We start from the raw sequence: 19782 nt of genomic DNA on the forward strand, positions 1-19782 counted from the left end.
GGACTTGAGGATACGGGGAGGGGGAAGGGTAACCTGGGACAAAGTGAGAGAGTGGCATGGACATATATACACTACCAAACGTAAAATAGATAGCTAGTGGGAAGCAGCCGCATAGCACAGGGAGATCAGCTCAGTGCTTTGTAACCACCTAGAGGGGTGGGATAGTGAGTGTGGAGGGAGGGAGACACAAGAGGGAAGAGATATGGGGATATATGTATATGTATAACTGATTCACTTTGTCGTAAAACAGAAACTAACACACCATTGTAAAGCAATTATACTCCAATAAAAATGTTAAAAAAATAAATTAAAACTATACTACAAAATAAAAGAATAAAATGTACAGACCAAACCCTGGGACAAATGGTAAAAGCGAAGCCATACAGACAAAATCACACAAAGAAGCATACATATACACACTCACAAAAAGAGAAAAAGGAAAAAAAAATATATATATATCTTTTGGGAAGTCTGAGGTCTTCTGCCAGTGTTCAGTAGGTGTTCTGTAGGAGTTGTTCCACATGTAGATGTATTTCTGATATATTTCTGGAGAGGAAGGTGATCTCCACATTTTACTCCTCCACTGTCTTGAAGGTCTCTTACCTTACAGGATCAGTCCTCACTACCAGCCAAGCCTTGAGAGATCCAGTCCTAAATCATCATCTTGCCAGCTTGAACCATTCCTCATACAAGCTGTATTAGTTTGGCTCTCTTATTTTTTTCCTTTGTGCTCACAGCCTCACTTGCTCATAGGGTGCCTCATGCAGAGGCCTTGCACCTGGCACTTTAGGCCAGGGTTCCTAGTGCCAAAGGGCCGCGCTGGACATTTCACCTCTCCAGTTTATATTTATTTAAAGCTTCATTAACCAGAAACCCTCATGAGCGAAGACCATATGGACCAAACCAATGAACAAATTCAGAAGAGGGAGGAAGGTACTATGTGACCTGCTCTTCTTCCATGTGGTTGGTGGTCTTGACTCTGACTGTATCTGGGGCTTTTACTCCTCCCTGGATGCCCCAAATACAAAATGGGATGATGCCATGTCTGCAGTTCAGGGGAAGGTAGTGTAGATGCATGAGGATGAAAACAAGTGTATGTTCTGAATGACTCTAGCCTTGGTTCTTCCCAGATTTGTGGTCAATTGCTATGGCTAGAGGTATTCCTTGATCTGAGAATCACAGCCAGACTAGGGGATTGGAAAATGTCAGTGAAATGCTATCCCTGAGCTGTGGAGTTTAAGGAACACGTCAGGTATTGTGTTAAAAGATTAATGTGGATTTACATTTTTAATGTGCTTGTATCCATTACCTAAAATACTTTAATTTTGTATGGTACTGATAGTCTATAAAGAACTTTCTTATGTATCCATTCTTTTTTTAATCTTTACATTAGCCTTCCAAGATAAACAGTTTATAGGTCAATTTATATATAGGTTAGTAACAAATTTATAGACAAAAAATCTGAAAGTCAGAAAGATTAAGGAACTTAAACAAAGTCACACAGCTAATAGGTAAAAGCTAGAACTAAAAGACCCAGGATTCTCCTTTTTAGTTTGGTGCTCATTTCATGATGTTATATTTTTTCACATACACAAACACACACACACACATCAGAGAAACAGCATATGTCCATAACTACAACATATACATCAAATTATTGTGAATCTTTGCACATTCATTTTATTTGAATGTCACAAGGAATAAGTACTATTTTTGCCAAAGGTGAAGTGGAAATTGAAAGTTGGACATCAGCTCAAACTGTAGCTTTATTTTAGCCATAGAGGGGCTTACTTTATGAAGGATTTCTCCTCCTGTACTTTCAGAGGGCAAGACAATACAATAAATTGTTTAAGGTTTACATCTGTATGTGTGCTTAAGTGCCTTTAAATTCTGCAATAAATGTTTACACTCTAACTAATTCCACTAGGACTTGACATTTCTTTTTCCAAATTTGAAACTCATGCCAAGAGACTATGCATTCTTTCCCAAATATTTTTATTTTTGCCTTTTAAGAATGGCATATCAACCATCCTATACAGCAGAGAACAGAGGTCAAAGTGTTTCAGTGTTGATCCTACTTGACACCCCCAAGAACTCACATGTATATCTGGATTTAAAATGTGCTCCATAATACATTTTTATATTCTCTTTTCTCCAATAACCTGACTGAAAATTTAAATATTTAACTAAACCTAAAGAAAAAAAAGACTTCAAAGTGCATAAAACCTCAACTTTTGATACATAAACTTTTACTCGCCTGCTTATGTGTCCCCTGTTTTCATCATTTCCCTTCTAATACCTCTATCTCCCCATCTCTGGATTCTAGAATACTAATTTCATCAGGTCCATGGAGTAATACTGTTATTCCCTCCCTACTCTGTGTATTATGTCTAAAGATCATCCATCAACAGTATCTTCTCCCTAAATGATGCTGAATACCACAGGCATGTGATAATGGCAGAAAGAGCTGGATATTCTTCTGCAGTCTAAAAGGTACCCTTATCAGGTTGACTCCTCATGGACATCAGCAAGAGCAACAGTTCCTGGGAACATTAGGCTTGGATAGCCAAAGGTCTGGGGAGGAAGCTAGCAACTGATAAAAAGGGAAAACATTACAAATACTATGCTAGGAATTCTCACATACAAATCTGATTTGATACCCATATTAACCAAATTTAATAATGGGCAAATAATGGTTCATAAAAACTGAATAGTTTGCTCATTACAGAGCTATTGAAAGGTAGAATCAGAATTTAAGTCCACTATACTCAATAATGACAACTGCTAACTGCAATTTCTGCCAGTAGCTCTTATAGCTTCCCTAGCTGCCCTCACATCTTTGATCATCAGCTAGGATTCTCAGGATCTTGATGGCTCAATGCTTTTCATGGTGGCTCTTTCAGTACCATGATTGAGGACAGCTCCCATTACCCAGACAAAGGATAAAGGGATCCTTCAAGGGACTAATATTAAAACTACCAGAGAGAGTTAAATTAGTGAAATCAAAACACTTTTACACTATGTTCCCAAATGTCTCTACAACTCTGTCTTTATGTACCTGACACAGGACCTAAAATCCAGATTTGTGGTTTCTTTTGCAGTACAAATAAGCATTGCCTTTTTATTATCACCCACCAATACACCAGATATTGATTCTCTAGAGAGACACTTACCTATCCAAAAGCCTTGTCAAATGACTTCACCTTTCTTCACATGTCTATCCATCTATCTAATCTGTGTCTCAGAAATCTACCACGGGTTATCCAAGTTTCAACAAATTTCAGAAGTGACAGAGTGAGACAATGAAAAAGCCTCTATAAGAAATAGCATTTCCTTTCCTTCCAGATACTGAAGGAATTTAGTTTCCAGTATCAATTTTATCCTGCAGCTTTAATTAAGGCCCTTGTAGCCTATTGATCTATGCAGTATGAAGATTTGTCTTGGGGGCAGAAGAATCATGAGCTAAATAAACAATAGTAAGCAGGGTGTCAGGAGAATCAAAGAAAGACTCAAGCTTGATCCAATCGATGTGTTAAAGACAGAAACAGGAGCTTCAGGAGGGGAAGGATGAGCTTGCCAACTTCCCCAGTGCCCTTATTTTTGTGTGAACATTCCCGTCTGCTTGCCCTTCTGTCTTCATGTGTCAATGACAGAGATGAGACACGGCTGGTCCTGAGAGTAGCATGGTTGGCCAGTAGCTTGAAGTCTTCCCCTGGGAAGTTCTTGGGGAAGCGTTCACAAACAGTCCTGATGATCAGGAATTGACATCCCTCACTCAAGGTTTTCTGGGACTGTCATTGCATGTTCACTGTACCACTAACACACCACGACCACCAGTGTTGTCCAAGGGAAAAGCAAAACTCCTAAGGAATTCTGTTCTCAATCTTAAAGGGGTAGAGTAATCTTACGTGTGTTTGTTCGTGTAGCCTTACTGAATCAGGGTGACAGTAGGCATGCTATAGGTCCAGCAAAGGATCACCAGAAGGCCTGGCTCATAAATCAAAAGATGTTTGAGTGATAACATCCAAGAGAGCCTCTGCCCAGATCACTGTGTCAAGGCCCTAAGAGATGTAGCCTTAAGGAGCGTCGACCCTTGAATAAGCACTTAGCCTTATGACATTATGCACATATGGGCCATAAGCACTTATGTTAGAGTTGATATTGAGAAAATTTGCCCTTTGGGAAAGCATTACAGAAATCCCCTGAGGATGCAAAGGCCTCTGGTTTAGGGAAAAAAAAAACTAGAACTGTACCTGAAGAACTGTTCATGTAATGAATAAAAAAAGGAGAAAGAGGGTAGGGAGGGGGGAAAGAGAAAGAGGAGAAGTAGGGAGCTGGACCTATTTGTTGAGCATCTGCTAAAGACCAAGCATGACTATAAATGGTTTTACTGCATTAATTTATTTAACCCTCATAACAACCCTCTGAGTGAGCTATGATTAAAATTTCAATTTTTCAGATAAAACACTGAGACTTAGAGAGATTAAGTAATGGACCCAATGTCACCCAATTGCACTCAGCCTTTTAACTCTAAAGCCGTTGCTCCTAACCACTATAAGTAAAGAGAAAAAGAAGAAAGAAGAGGAAGAGATGAAGGAGGTGGCAAACTTATACATTTCGAGTGCTTAATATATTTCAAGAGATTTTCATCTACATCAGAGCACTGTCAAAAGAATTCTGATACAAAATACTCACTTTGTGACCCTTTATTAAAAATGTTTATCAACCACCAAAATAATGTGTATAAGAATGATACCTAAAAGTGTAGGATCCTTAAAAAGAAAGGTAGTGTGATCTCTGTTGAACGGCCCTCACCTAAACCTTTCCTGTTTCCACCTCCCAACATGTTAGGCAAGCTAAGTAAAAGCTCATAATTTCAGACAGAAATGCAAATATGGGGTATTTACACATTTTTTTAAAAAGCAAATCCCTTCTACACTCCCATACGAAACTGTGGAGCAGCTGAAATCACACTTTTGCTTGTGAAGCAGCAACTTGCAAAATTCATATCTATGTTTGTCTCCATGTAGAGCCCAGGAAACCTGTCCCTACTCATGAATTCCTCTGGGATTGGAAGCCATGTGGGTGTCATGGGAATTCCAAACAAACTTTAGGATCAGACCAACAGGATTAACTTCCTAGCTCTGCTACTTCCTGGTTGTGCAAACTTCACCTCTTTGAGTCTGTTTCTCCCTCTTCATATAAATTTCACCCACTTCTGAGCTCAAATTTAAATCTTCCATAGAGCTTAATTTTTGGCAGCTTCTGTATAGCCATAATTAATGATGAACAAGTTTGAAGCAGCAAATGCTGAGCATATGGGTATTCCAGAGACATATCAACATCATTATCAGGAAAAATGAGATATCACTCAGAGTGTGCATAGCAGTTTTCAGATCCGACCCAAATGAAAATTAATATCCCTCTCTTTGGTACATTATGGACCAAATATTATCTGCTCTAATAGCAACATGATAGGTGACTTGGTATACAGTAAAAAATATAAATTGAGACATAGCAGTATGCCCTTTCTATATTTCTGAGATTGGACAATCCCATGTGCCTGGATTGCTGCTGGGAGCAAGGACATGGACTAAAGAAATTTTACAAATTTGCCCAAGTTTTCACTTTCTTCAAATAATTTTTAATTTCCAGCAATATATATATTTTTTGTAAAATACACCCTTGGGCAATCCAGCAATGTGTTTAAAATAAACAGATTCACTAAGAGGTTTGTCACATGCTGAGTAACCGGCCAGATGGGGGTTTCTACATGCAGCTTCTATGTCCTCACACGAGGACACAGCACTGTAAAGCTTGTTCTACATCTTCTTTCAAAATGCACCTGCCCTGAACACTCAGTTCCTAATGGAAAGGAAATTACCTTTGTTCATAACTTCCTGCTCACCAAGCATCCCACAAATGCTCTATCATTTTCCCCTCATTATACCTGGGTTTATAGATGCAGAGCCTGAGGTTCACTGAGATAAATAACTGGCCCAAGATCATAAGAGAAAGGAAAAAACTTCTGCTCATGAGATGATAGGTCTTCAAGAATAGAATGAGTCCCTCACGGGAAGACTCAGACACCCATGACATGAAGTGGTAGGATAGAAGCACCATTTGGGATTAAGAATTCTTACTTGGAGATCCTCAAAGGAGCACAAGGTTCTACTTCTCTTTCTAGCAAAGTATCTGTGTCTGCCCGACATATCAGAATTTCTGATTCTCTTGGTGGTTGGAGGAGAGAGATGCGTTGGTCCAACAGGAGTTACCAGCAGGGAAAAAGATGAAGTGAAAGCTCTCTGGACCCCACAGCAAGGAGAGTTGGAAGGGATCCTGTACCTTGTGGCCCCTTTGAAATCAGCTGTCAATCCAGAGAGAAAACAACAAATACTGTTTCTGTTTCTTACAAAAGTAACCACGGGGATAGGACCTGGAGAAGGAGACTGAGACTCTGGACTTTGGGTTAGGCTTTTGTCTATCTGTCTGTCTGTCCCATCATACAGTGGGCAATATACTATAACAATATATAAATGCTAGATAATCAAACAAATGAAATATGAAGGAAAAAATTAATGCATGAATGAATGAATGAAAACTCTCCCAAAACTATAACCAGCTATAACCAGCAAGTCAGATAATCCATAGACTTCTAGCTAAAACCAGGGAAGGTCTATAATGACAGTAATGAAACATAAACTTCAGAAATCTTCACTAGCACAGGGCTCTTCCAAGGCCCTGGGAGGAGCTATAGTAATGTGTTCACAAGATATTAAACTTTTGCAAAATTTGCGAAAGTAAGACGTTTAAACCACAATTGCTAGATAAAGAAGATGTGGTATATATATACAGTGGAATATTACTCAGCCATAAAAAAGAATGAAATGCCATTTGCAGCAACATGGATAGACCTAGAGATTGTCATACTAAGTGAGGTAAGTCAGACAGAGAGAGACAAATATCATATGCTATTGCTTATATGTGGAATCTAAAAACATAGTATTGATACAAATGAATTTATTTACAAAACAGAAATAGAGTCACAGATGTAGAAAACAAATTTATGGTTACCAGGGGGGAATAGTAGGGGGGAAGGATAAATTGGGAGATTGAGATTGACATATACATACTACTATATATAAAATAGATAACTAATAAGAACCTACTGTATAGCACAGGGAACTCTACTCAACACTCTGTAGTGACTTATATGGGAAAATAACCTAAAAAAGAGTAGATATATGTATATGTATAACTGATTCACTTTGCCGTACACCTAAAACTAACACAACATTGTAAATCAACTATACTCCAATAAAAAATTTTTAAATAAAAATATAAATAAATAAATATATTTTTAAAAAAACCACAATTGCTTAAAACTTCAGTCTCTGCTCTCTCAGGAAGAGTAACATTAGGGTGACCATCTTTATTTTTAAATCCAGTAAGGAAAGGCATATATTTTGTTTGGGTACAGTAGGACACATTTATGTGGCTCTCAGTCCCTTTCATGTAAAATTATTGCTGTAAGAAGATGGGAAGAACTTTCAGGAATACTCCTGCTGTGCTGAACATCATGACATGGGACTCGAGGTGGAAATGTGATACAAACACATCCCAAAGCTCTGGGCATCAGACGTATGCAGGCAATGAAGAAAAAAAATGTTTTAAAATGTGTGGAGTCAGAAGCTAGTCTGTGGAAACTTCTTCCAATTAACATACATGTAAATTTGTAACCAGAAGATTTTGTTCTAATCAATCCCAAGTCAAATTGTTCTCCTGCCATGAATATACTTGATAATGTATCTTAAACAGTTACAAATGCCTTCTTTATTGCATTCTTTATGCAGAATTGAATATAGCAAACCAAATCCCTGGGTTTGTAAGTACAAACCTGAAGCAGTACAACAGACAGTGGATATAGCACTGTGTCAAGCTGCACGTCATACATGTCCCAACAAAGCAAATCAGATCTTAGCATATCTGATACATCAGACAAAGTCTGGTGATCCCAGGCCAAGAGGTACACAAGAAGGTCTCTGATTCCACAAATCCACCTGAAGAAACAAGTGTTCCAACGACAAACCACCTACACATTATCTGTTAAGTCAAGATATATAATGAGTTATTTGATTATATAATTATGGACCTCGGTACAATGTGGCAACAATTTTAATGTATTTACTTGTAACTATTTACGCCTTAATTTCAGAATATTTTTATAGATTTTATAGAATTATCTACACACATATTTAAATATATATATCTTAAAGATATGTATAAATAAATATATAATAGCAGTTTAAATTATTAACTGATAAAAATTGGCAGGTAGTCAATAAAATTTATATTTTCTGGGCTTTATGTGATGTGGTGTATTTCAGCACTTTAACATTACCATTTGTATAATTTTTATACCTAATTTTGTATTTTAAAGGTTATTTGTTTTGAGAGACCTACAAACGTGCACGCATACACACTACTTATATAAGCGTTCAGCCCTACAAAACCTAAACCCACCTCTGGGCTCAGAAGGGCGAGTTTTTTGTTTTTCTTGGCTGCACCATGTGGTTTGTGGGATCTTAGTTCCGCAACCAGGGATGGAACCCGTGCCCCCTGTAGTGGAAGCACGGTGTCCTAACCACTGGACGGCCAGGGAGTTCTCAGGGGTGAGCTTTTTATCAACAGTTCAAACTGAATTGTTTTTAATTTGACTTTTTTTTTTTTTTGGCTCCTCCTGCCTTCAGCAGCAGAGGATTCAGAGCCTGTTTACAGCAAAAAGCACGGAGCATGCTGGGAACACTGGGGCTGGTCAGTGATGCAGCAGGCAGTGGGGAGGAGGTATGTGGTCCTTCTGATCCTTTCCTCCCCTTCCACCTGCTCCAGGGAATCCATGACTGAAAACACTCCAGATCCATGGAGCAAACATTCCACTGCAACTGCGTTCCTGACTGGTCAGCTCTCCTCTTCCTGCTCTGTTCCATCCTCCCCAACAGATTTCTGTGTAGGCTTTTCCACACGTGCTGGTTCATGTCCCAGTAACAGATGATTCCTGGTAAAGGTCACTGGCCCAGGGTAGCATTTATTAGCAGCAGTTTTCCTACACAGATGGCAGAAGTCCTCCTGAACCCGGGGGAGGAAAACAGCTGCCAGAATGATTCAAGGGGACTTTGGGTGGGTATGTACAAGGTCATGCTCAAGCATGTGCAAGCACAGCCATAAGTGTGACATACCTTTTTCACCAGCCAGCCTCGTAAAAATTCTCATAGCAAAGAGTGAAAAGATAAAACCTCTCCTTAAACATTCCTCTCAAGTAGGTATATGCCCATGTCTCATTTTTCCTGCATGCTTCCATGTTCCCCAGCAACTAGGCACAGTTGAAGTTACTGACAGAGCCCCAAGGGCAGACTCAACCTGCTGAATGAGGTCAACGGTAGAACTGGTTTGGTTTTGATACTCAATGTGTGGAAATTGCTAGTTAAATCAGCCAAAAATTGCATTACATGGTGGTTGGGTTGGTAGAGGCATAACAGCAACAGCATTCTTCTCTATAAGATAATTCAAGCTGGGCATACAGCCTCTTGCCAGCTCTTTGCTTCTGGGTCACTTAAACCTGCCTTCTCTGGAGAAATACAGTTTATCGTTGATGAATACACCACCTGAGGATACAATGCTAGACAGAAATATAAAGGGAAACAAAGCACAGCGCCCATCTTCAGAGTTTTGATCAGTGTTGGAAAAAAGACGGATAATTAGTAATTCCAAGACAGCGAGTTTCCAAATTGTGTGACATGGGAACTATAGAAGGAAGTAACCACATAGGGTCATCAGTGGTACTTCAGTAGGAGGAAGCACAGGAAGTTTCTTAATGATGTGTGAAATTCACCAGACAGACAAGGGAGGAGGATGACAACATAGCAGGAGAAAAGGCACAGGATAAAAAGGTTCAGTGTATTCCAAGGTATGTAAGGAATCTGGCATGGCTAAGTTGCAGGGTGATGCCAGGAGATGCTGCTGAGGGGCTTGGCTGAGGTTCCCTCCTTCAGCACCCAGTGAGGGCATTACTTAAGGCATTTCCCATGCGCTCAACTCTCGAGTTTAACAACCAACAGCTACATTTCTCATTTTAAAAATATGAGAGAGTTAGTGCCCCCAACTTGCTGGGATTTTATTCCAGAAATTATTTTGTCTGGTTCAACTGATGATCCCTTTCAGCTCCACCTGGCAATATTTTCTTACTGAAACACCTCAAAGAATTGACTCAAGCTTCAATTAAATGAGGAAATTGTAAGCACAGGCAAGGCAATTAGAGGGCAGCCCAGGTGATGTAAGGTGGGTAGGCTTATTTCTCTAGACTGAGCTTCGAATTCAGGGTCAGTTAATTAACTCCATAGAGTTTCAGCTTCTTTCTTCATCCAAATGTAATCTCCTCCCAACTAGTCAACAGAAACACAAGAAAATAAGATTTTTCAGAGGCGTAAAAGACATAGGGCATCTAGCACTAGGCGTGTGGGCAAACCTTGTGAGACCACAATTACCATTTCAGGCCTCAGCCACCACTGTCCTAGGTTGAACTGGGTAATTATTCCAGTATTGGAGTCACTCTGTGCTTCCCATAGCTGAGATTGCCAGCAAACCCAGGTGGGTATGTGGAGAGCATGTGTATAAAGGAGAAATATTTTGACAGATATATCTGAACCCAGGGATCCTAATGAGTGTTATCTCCAAGGAAATAATTGTCATGAGAGTTTACTAAAAAATTACACTTAATCCAATGATGTTTGCATTGTCAAATGTGCTAACTTTGTCTTTTATTTTGTTGTTGACATGTGTTTCCATCTAGAGCCTGAGAATTCTATTGAATACCATCAGAAATGAAAATCTCCCATTCTCATCCTCCAAGTCTTAAGTCCTTAGGTGTTCTGAGTCCTTGAAGTCTTAACTGAGGGAGCAGTTTTGCCCCCCCAGAAGAAGTTTGGCACTATCTGGAGACATTTCTGGTTGTTACAACTTGTGAGGCTGTACTACAGGCATCTAGCAAGGCAAATGATACTGCTAAACATCCTAGAACACACAGGACAAGCAAAGAACTGATGAGTGAAGCAGCATGGGGATGAAAAGACAGGGAAGTAAATACATGAGATGTGGAGGAGGTAAACCTGGTACAGTTCATCACCATGAATGTGGATGACAATGGAGAAGTACAGAACTACAGTCAGGCCTCTGACCTGAGTGATGAAGGAGAACGTTACATAATTCACCAAGAAAAGTAATTCAAGCAGAGATGCAGATGTGAGCCGCAGGTAGCAGGTGGAGAAGAAAGACAGCTGTTGATCCCCATTCTTACCTCATGACCTTTGGGTCTTAGCTCCAGAACCACCCTTTCTAGCTGCTTGGTTCTCCCATGAACCTCTCAAACCAAGCTTATCAGTCATGGTCTGCTAACTGCTAAAGCAAATAACCTCCAAATCTTAATGGCTTAAGATTATGAGGTTTTTTTTATCCCCTCACTCATGTTACAGTCCAATGCAGGGCTGTTGGGGGAGAGAGGTCTCTGCTCTGTAGTCATTCAAGGACACAGATTCCTTCCATGTGTTGGCTTTACTATCCCCTGGGCTCAGTCTTCCGCTCCAACCATTGTATCTAGAGAGCTGATGAGGAGAAAGTGCATGGAAGATTGTACCTGGGGGATCGGGTCTGGAAATGGCACATTTAACTTCTAACAGAATTCCACTGACCTAAATTCAGTACCATAGTCCTTTCCAATGCAGGAGAGAATGAGAGAAATGGTCTTGCTGTGTACAAGTAGAAAAAGAAAGAGATTTGAGGAATACATAGGATCCCATGCCACACTGAGCATTACCAAAACAAAGCCCATTCCTTTACTCCCTGCTTGGTAAACGACCTCTGAGCCAGGAGCCCTGAGATGGCTGTCCCTCCTCCAGCTCTGCCACTACATGCACAAGTCCTCTAGATTCTTTCTACGGGACATCTGTTGAATCTGTCTCTTCCCCTCCACCCATTTCAAAAAACCCCTTGGGTAGTTCATGCCCTACTTGGAACATTTCAGAAATTTCTCAATTTGTCTTCTGCTTACAGTCTTATCTCCATCTTCAGAATAGTTTTCACATAGCACAAAGTGAAGTTTCAAATAACCAAAGCAATTGTGAGACAGAACAAAGCTGGAGGCATCACACTTCTTGACTTCAAACTATACTATGAAGCTATAGGGATCTAACAGTAAGATACTGGCATGAAAATAGACACATAGACCAATAAAACAGAATGGAAAGCCCAGAAATAAATCCTCAATTCTACAATTCAATTAATATTTGACAAGGGAGCCCAAAATAGTCAATGGGGAAAGAATAGTCTCTCCAATAAATGGTGATGGGAAAACATGATAGCCACATGCAGAAGAATGAAACTGGAACCGTATCTTCTCCCAGTCACAAAAGTTAACTCACAATGGATTAAAGACTTAAACATAAGACCTGAAACTATAAAACTCCTAGAAGAAAAAAATAGGGAAAGCTTAACATTGGTCATGGCAACGATTTCTTGGGTATGACACCCAAAGCACAAGCAACAGAAGCAAAAATTAATAAGTAGGAGTACATCAAACCAAAAAACTCCTGAATAGCAAAAGAAACCATCAACAAAATTAAATGGCAACCCACAGAGATTTTCCCCTATCAGTTGGAGCCCATCCTGCTAGGTACCAGGTAGACCAGAAGTACAGGAGAGTCACCGATCCTGCAAGCAGGTTTCAGGGATATAAGTACTCTGGTTTCCTCATCCTACAGATGGGGAAACTCTGCAGCATGTTCTACACTGTCTCCCCGTATACTCCACTGGAGTTGAGATCATCACCCACAGCAGGAACCTTTATTGCTTTCCTCCCTCTCCTATCTCACTTCCCCACTCCTTTTTTCAGAATCACCTCACAAATAAGCTACTTTCAATAAAATCCTTATCTTAGAGACTGCTCCCAAAAGGACTCAATCTAAGACATTCGATAAGCCTAAAGTCAGCAAACTTTTTCTTAAAAGGCCAGATAAGAAATATTTTAGGCTTAAGAGTCATATGGTTTCTGTCACAACTACTCAACTCCACTGTTGCATCATTAAAGCAGTTGTCGGCAATACTTAAATGAATGAACATTGATGTGTTCTAATAAAACTTCATTTACAAAAAGTAAGTGGTAGGTAATATTTTGCCCATGGGCCAAAGTAGCCTACTCCTGTGATAAGTTAATAAGATAACTCTAGCTAACTTACACAAAAGGGAATTAATTGGAAAGATACTGCACAACTCTTAATCAACGGGAAACTTAGAAAACTGGGATTTGAAAGGTGCAAGAACTGAAGCTTTAGGAAGCAGAAAATGATGGATGGTCTGTTCAGGGCATGCCCCCAGAATTAATCTGTTCCAACTTATTTTTCTACCACTGAAACTTTTTACTCAAGACTCAGAGAGCTAGGGTGAAGAGACCAATCAACATGGCTTGGGCCATAGGTCTTCCTCTTTTCTGGAGGAGTGCAGTGCAACAACCCTGGACTGATAATCCCACCAGATCACATGCAGTGGAGGAAGAAATATTTCCCCTATGGAAATGAGAGTGATACTTCCAAAGAAGATAAACTGGATAATGAAGGGCCACCAAAAAAACGCCCACCACATTTACTGGCCTGCCATTTTGTTCATCTCTCATATTTTGTTGGTTCCACCTTAATAGCTGTATTTTCCAACCGGCCATGTGGTCATTAATGTTTTCTTTATCAAGTTTGACCTCCTTCTTTAATTTCCTTAACATTTTTCAGAATCACTAGTAATTAAGGAAGTTTATCTATTAAGTAATATAACTAATTTACTATACTGGAAAAGTCACCTTTTATAGTCATGGCAAATATTAAGAAGGCAAATACACCAATAATTTGTCTCTCTAAATTCATCCTTTGCCTTGTATCTGTGTCATTCTCTAGTGTAAGATCTTAGAGGACCACTCTGTGCTCCCCTATCTTACACCATATTTTAATGGACCACAACAATATTTTCCGATTCTACTAATGAATCAGCGTGGGAATCTATAGGTTCTCCAGAAGATTAGAGCATTGAATAAAGCTGAGCTGTCAAATTGTTGATACCAACCTCCTGTTCTACCCAGAACAGTTTCCTCTAATTATGTTATCAATAACAATATGGAGTCACAGTTCTGTACAAACCAGTCTTAGGATCTAAGCCCTCCATATGGCAATGGTCCATAAATCTGTGACATTTTATAACATATCCACTGTAACTTAGGATAAGTGTCACTCGGCTATTGGAAAAGTAAATGAATGACCTTTAAATATGATCATTAACTAGCTCTTTCCTTGTCCAAGCATGACTTCCTGCCCTCCTACACAAACTCCAGACGTGAGACTTATCTGAACCTGATCACCTTAATTAGCATAGGCCAAATCTGGCTTTGACCATCTCATGTTTAGAGTTAGAGAAGTTGTCTATCCAGTGTTGTTCACTGTCATGGGGCTTTGCTTCTGCAATCCATTTAGCATGCAATTTTCATTTTGTTCTTGAGGAAACTTAGACAGAGTGGTTATAGATGGCAAGAGACGTATTGAAAAAAGCTGTTTTCTATTGGGTTAAACAAAATATACTATTAAAATTAATTTTGCCTGTTTCTTTTTAGTTTTTAACGTGGCTACTAGAAAACGTTTAATTACATATGTAGTTCAGGTTCTATTTCTGTGAGACAGTACTTCTCTGGGCTATTGAGAGAATAATTATTTTAGATCACCTGTGAACTATGGGCACATTTGCAAAGTACATAAAGGCTTCTGTTTATATAGAATGGCTACCCGTTGTATACCACTCAGAGATTTGGGTGCTGTTCTTCCCCAGGGTGTTTAGCCATGTGGTGGATAAACTAATTTAAAAAGAAGTCTGTGAACTCAACTGGAAACATTTCAGGACCCTTTCAATGTTAGTAAAGGCAATAAGGCTGAGATCATAGTCAGTTGCATTATTAATTATATTCATTACAGCAATTATACAATCACAATGCCATCTGTTAAGTAGTGACAATGTGGGACACACCGCAGGAAAAAAAAAAGCCCAGCAAAAAGAAAATCTTTCTCCTGTATTAGTCATAGGACTGATCTTTTTTATTTGTTTTTTTCCCAATGCTTATAAGGCTTGTTTTGGTAAAAAGTATAAGCAGAGCTGAACTTTTTTTTGGCTAACCTATGGATTTAAGCGTTCTGACATACAAAAATAACAAACACCAAACCCTAAGAATTTCAGAGTGAGGACTGTGAGCTTACTGGGAGGAGCTAGTAGATGAAGAAAGGAAGGAGGGAAGGAAGGAAGGAAGGAAAGAAGGAAAGAAACATGCAAACAAGTGTCTTCACACATGACACTTGAACTGGACTCTAAGGTAGCTTTAATCTTTGAAAATCTTTGTTTTTAAGGAAACTAGCCTCAAAACAATACTTTCAAGAATGTTTCACTCAAATTTGTGAATGAAAAGATACGCTGTAGGAAAGAAAGTGGAAAAGTTGAATATGCAATAACAAGGAGAGAAGAGAAAACGGGAGATGGAGAAGACAGAGAGAAGACAGAGAAAATGGATATCTGTGTATCTTCTCCATGTGGGGCACACACTCCACTACTACAATGAGGTTACACTAACTACTGGCTTACTGACACCTCTTCCAGGCCAGGCATGTCTCCAATCCTCAACCCCACCATGTAAACATTATCCCATTTCCCACTTGAGGAAACAGATTCAAATAAATTGGGGTTAAATACATTAGCCAAAATCAGTAAATGCCAGAATGAGAATTTAAATCCAAGCCTACTCACAACAAAGTCCATTATTCCCCCACTTCTCCTAAAAGATATGCTCATATCTTCATGCTACTTCCACAAGTGTATGCCGTACAGGAAAATATAAACAAGATCTATGGTTTGATTGGGATCTGACAACAAGGTGGCCCCTTTGAAGTCAACCACCCATCCAGACTCTGAGGTCTAGTGCTGTCCAATATGTAGCCATTGTCCACATGGAAAATCACCCCATATTTCAAAGACCTACTACAAAAATAAGAATGTAAAATATCATAAATAATTTTATATTAATTACCTGTCAACATGGTAATGTTTGGATACATAGAGGTAAAATGAAATATAACATTAACCCTAATTTTACCTGTTTTGCTATACTTTTTAATGGAGATATTAGAAAATTTTACATCACATACATGGTCCATTTCATATTTCTATTTGACAGTGCTGCTCTGGGCTATCAAGAGAATGCTTGTTATTGACAGACAAACACCTGACACTGTGTTGCTGGCACATGCCGTAAGACAGAAAAAGCGTTCCCCAGAAAAAGTGAATTTGTCCACCTCATGGTAGGTAGGGTCACAGCAGTCCCCTTCTCTGGAAAATTCTCCCTGGCTGATAGGAGCCACCTGGCCAGTGAAACTACAACTTTCCCTCACCTCCCTACCCACATAGGAGCAGCCAATGACCTGTGCTGGATTTAGTGGTCAAAAGCCCAATCTGTTTGCCATGAGGGAACACAAGTTTGTGGTGCTGTTTATGACACAGAGCCCCCCGTTGGAGTGAGCCAAGTTAGACTCTACATTCCTGGCTCCAGACTCTACATTCCTGGCTCCTTACCTTGCCTTACCCAGCTCCTTTCTTCCTTATAACTTTGGGAGCTTTTCCCAGTTGTTTGGTTGGTTTTGAGGTGGAGGTGCTTTGGGGTTTGTTTTCTTTTGCTTTGTTTATTTGTGAAGATACTCTCAGTAAACCAGAGACTCTTAAATCCTTGTGTCAGGCTCTGCTTCTAGAGAGCCCAACCTGAGACCCTAAATAGGTTCTGATATCAATTCCAACACTGGAGGGGGGTTCCAACAAGCAATTCTCAGGACACAAGCTGGATGTCCTATAATACAACTCAATTCTGATACTACCTACCTGGAGAGGGCATTAGATTCCACAGGTTGAGGGTTCGGTCCCACTAGACTCCCCCCACCCCCAACTTCAGACACCAACCAGTCAGGAGAGTAGTTTGTTACCTGTGCTTCTGATATCTGGCTATAAATCAGAAGTTCCCAAGGCCAGCTCCTAAGGTTTGATTAATTTGCTAGAACAGCTAACAGAACTCAGAGAAACATTTTACTTACTACATTGCTAGTTTACTATAAAGGGATCTAACTCAGGAAAAGTCAGTTTTGGAAAAGATGTATAGGGCAGTAGGAAGGGTATGGGGCAGGGGTGCAGAGCTTCCCTGCCCTCTCCAGGTGCACCACTCTCTCAGTACCTCAACATGTTCACCAGACCAGAAGCTCTCTGAACATTGTTCTTTTGGTTTTTAATGGAGGCTTCCTTACACAAGAACAACTGATTAAATCACTGGCCATTGGCAACTGAACTCAACTTCCAGCACCACTCCCCTCCCCAGAGGTGAAGTAAGGGGGACCGAAAGTTCCATCCCTCTCATCACTTGGTTGGTTCTTTTCACAACCAGTGCTACATCCTTTGGTTACCTAAAGGATTTCCCAAAGTCACCTAATTAACATAACAAAAGAAACCTTTCCTGATCTTATCACAGGAAATTCCGAGGGTATGGAGAGCTGTGAGCCAGGAACTTAGTAAGAAAACCAAATATATAACAGAAATATATAAATCCCAATATCACAGACCCAGATTTTTAACAATCTCTTTCTACAGGTCAAATGTTATACATGTATTAGTACCAATAAAAACATGGCAAGAAACAACTAGCAAGACAGGAACACAAACCCACCCATTAGCAGAGAGGCTGCTGAAAATCATAATAATGTCAGAGACACCCCAAAACACATTATTGGACATGGTCTTGCCCACCAGAAAGACAAGATCCAGCCTCATCCACCAGAACACAGGCACCAGTCTCCTCCACCAGGGCGCCTACACAACCCACTGAACCAACCTTAGCCACTGGAAGCAGACACCAAACACAGTGGGAACTACGAACCAGCAGTCTGCGAAAAGGAGACCGCAAACACAGTAAGTTAAGCAAAATGAGAAGACAGAGAAACACACAGCAGATGAAGGAGCAAGGTAAAAACCCACCAGACCAAACAAATGAAGAGGAAATAGTCAGTCTACCTGAAAAAAGAATTCAGAGTAATGACAGTAAACATGATCCAAAATCTTGGAAATAGAATGCAGAAAATAAAAGAAGCATTTTAACAAGGACCTAGACGAAATAAAGAGCAAACAAACAATGATGAACAACACAGTAAATGAAATTAAAAATTCTCTAGAAGGAATCAAGAGCAGAATAACTGAGGCAGAAGAACGGATAAGTGACTTGAAAGATAAAATACTGCAAATAACGACCACAAGGCAGAATAAAGAAAAAAGAATGAAATGAATTGAGGACAGTCTTAGAGATCTCTGGGACAACATTAGACACACCAACATCCGAATTATAGGGGTCCCAAAAGAAGAAGAGAAAAAGAAAGGGACTGAGAAAATATTTGAAGAGATTATAGTTGAAAACTTCCCTAATATGGGAAAGGAAATAGTCAATCAAGTCCAGGAAGTGCAGAGAGCCCCATACAGGATAAATCTAAGAAGAAACACACCAAGACATATATTAATCAAACTATCAAAAATTAAATACAAAGAAAAAAAATTAAAAGCAAATAACATACAAAGGAATCCCCATAAGGTTAACAGCTGAACTTTCAGCAGAAACTCTGCAAGCCAGAAGGGAGTGGCAGGACATATTTAAAGTGATGAAAGGGAAAAACCTACAACCAAGATTACTCTACCCAGCAAGGATGTCATTCAGATTCGATGGAGAAATTAAAATCTTTACAGACAAGCAAAAGCGAAAAGAATTCAGCACCACCAAACCAGCTTTACAACGAATGCTAAAGGAACTTATTTAGGCAGGAAACACAAGAGAAGGAAAAGACCTAAAATAACAAACCCCCCAAAAATAAGAAAATGGTAAAAGGAACACACATATCGATAATTACCTTAATGTAAATGGATTAAATGCTCCAACCAAAAGACATAGACTGGCTGAATGGATACGAAAACAAGACCTGTATATATGCTGTCTACAAGAGACCCACTTCAGACCTAGCAACACATATAGACTGACAGTGAAGGGATGGAAAAATATATTCTATGCAAACGGAAATCAAAAGAAACCTGGGGTAGCAATTCTCATATCAGATAAAATACACATTAAAATAAAGACTATTACAAGAGACAAAGAAGGATGCTACATAATGATCAAGGGATCAATCCAACAAGAAGATATAACAATTGTACATATTTATGCACCCAACATAGGAGCACCTCAATACATAAGGCAAATGCTAACACCATAAAAGGGGAAATCAACAGTAACACAATCATAGTAGCGGATTTCAACACTCCATTTTCACCAAAGGACAGATCATCCAAAATGAAAACAAATAAGGAAACACAAGCTTTAAATGATATATTAACAAAGACGGACTTAATTGATATTTATAGGACATTCCATCCCAAAACAACAGAATACACTTTCTTCTCAAGTGCTCATGGAACATTCTCCAGAATACATCATACCTTGGGTCACAGATCAAGCCTTGCTAAATTTAAGGAAATTGAAATCATACCAAGTATCTTTTCCAACCATAAAGCTATGAGTCTAGATATCAATTACAGGAAAAAATCTGTAAAAAATACAAACACGTGGAGGCTAAACAATACACTACT

The sequence above is a fragment of the Physeter macrocephalus genome, chromosome 18, assembly GCF_002837175.3.
Source record: "Physeter macrocephalus isolate SW-GA chromosome 18, ASM283717v5, whole genome shotgun sequence".
Taxonomy (NCBI): Eukaryota; Metazoa; Chordata; class Mammalia; order Artiodactyla; family Physeteridae; genus Physeter; species Physeter macrocephalus.